This window comes from Drosophila takahashii, chromosome 2L (genome assembly GCF_030179915.1).
Source record: "Drosophila takahashii strain IR98-3 E-12201 chromosome 2L, DtakHiC1v2, whole genome shotgun sequence".
Classification (NCBI taxonomy): Eukaryota; Metazoa; Arthropoda; class Insecta; order Diptera; family Drosophilidae; genus Drosophila; species Drosophila takahashii.
This window is the reverse complement of record NC_091678.1, coordinates 21,570,013-21,571,809: the sequence shown is the minus strand read 5'-3', so window position 1 is coordinate 21,571,809 and position 1,797 is coordinate 21,570,013. Positions and strand designations below refer to the sequence as shown.

Genomic DNA, 1,797 nt, shown 5'->3' with positions numbered 1-1,797 from the left:
TTTTATTATGTTTAACTTATGTTTAATATTTTATTGTTTCGTTTGGTAAATAAATACATACATACAAGAACTTCAATAGTCTGTACTTAACTAAACAGCATCAAGATAATTTACTACTCATAATATTAATTATTTCTTGCATTTCTTTAAGCACATACTGTAGTTATAAAAATTATTTGCGTTTCTACCACATCCAGTGTAAATAAATCGGTAGCACTTGTTGTCTTTGTAATTGTAACCAAATCTTATATCCCGACCAATACATTGGCCCGTTAAAATCGGCTCTAAGCAGGCTCCTAAATAATACAAGTTGTTATTATATTAGATGTGACATAAATTATATAAATATGTATTAATCTGTTCAACAAAATTGAATTTTTTAAATATGCAGGTCTAAGGGCATTACATTTTGTTAATCGCGGAATAAAAAAAGTAAAGGTATTGTGTACAAACTCTCAAAGACTTTTTTACAAACTTTTATTAAGCACCATAAAAAAAGTTAATACACTTACGACTCTTCTGCCATCCCAGACACGTGTACAGTAGATATAAGAAATACGTTATAGATATAATAATAATATTCATGCTAATTTTTTTCTAAGACGTCGATGACACTTTTTAATAAAACAATTTATAACTAACAAAAAATATGAGAATAAATGAGAATAATGTGTTTCAATAAAATTGAAACAAATGATATTTGTTCTGGCTATAAATACAAACTGAACTGTGAAATATTAATTATTTTTTTAGATTAAATAACACCAATTTACAGAAATACAGACGAATTATTACTTATACTACTCCATAATTTTTTAACCGTGTCAGGTAGGAATGTTCGCAAAAATAATGGAAAAAGGATACAAGCTTCAGTGTTTTTTTCTTCAACATATTGCCTTCTACTCTTAGAAATACCATTTTTTAAATATTTCCGAATTTTGAAATAGATTAAAAAAAATCTATCTACTATATCGTAAAGCAGTCATAAGAACAATCTTTAAATTAATAGCAAGTGAATTGGTTTTTATTGTATTTTCTTCCACTTTACTCTATTTATTTTAATATTTAATATTTCATAGGAAGGATCGAAAAATTTAAAAAATTTTATTTTGTTTGTTTTACATATTTGCAAGTAAATCTAAAAAGTAAGAAAACTATAACAATGAATACAATACAAAGTTTACGAGTAAATGGCTGTCCATTCTTTAAATATCTGTGCATAATCGATATAGTTAAGCTTTGATACAGATTGAAATATGAAATAAAGAGATTATTTTACTTTAGACACTTTTTACCTGTTGTTTGGTATTCCTGGAAGGATTTTAATTTATTTTACTCCACTAACAGCTAGGAATATTTTCAGAGCCTCTACCTTCTTCACTATTCAATTCTGCGTTCCTGATTCATATGCTGTCACTCAGTTCCCACGCTTCAGCCATTTTATTGGTTTAATTTTGTCACGTTTCGAGCGGAGAAAGTGCCGCCAAAGAAAAGAGAGATGGAAAACATCTGGGGAAAAGGGCAGGCAGACAGGCCAGTAAAAGGTTCTTGCAAATCATTTCCATTCCAGTTTCCTTTTCTTTTGCCTCTGCGAATAAATATAAATAGCAAAATTTGCCATTTTGTGCAGCGACTTTCGAAAGTTTTCAACGAAAGTTTTCGTTGGGCAATTGGTTTTTCTTTATTTCTTTTTTTTTGGCTACGAAACTGTTTTTCTCTGGCATTCAAATCAATTTTCGTGGTGACTTAAACCATTAAAGCTGCTGATGATTTAAGGATTTGTCTGCATTATAACGC

General features: G+C 28.8%; 1 long non-coding RNA gene across 1 annotated transcript; it reads right to left on the bottom strand.

Annotated features, from left to right (window-relative positions):
* On the bottom strand, positions 1-847 carry LOC138914815 (uncharacterized). The gene is made up of 2 exons (XR_011420626.1): positions 513-847; positions 1-296 (listed from the first exon to the last, which is right to left on the bottom strand). It is a non-coding gene; the product is annotated as an uncharacterized lncRNA (long non-coding RNA).
* Between the last annotated feature and the right edge of the window lie 950 nt (positions 848-1,797).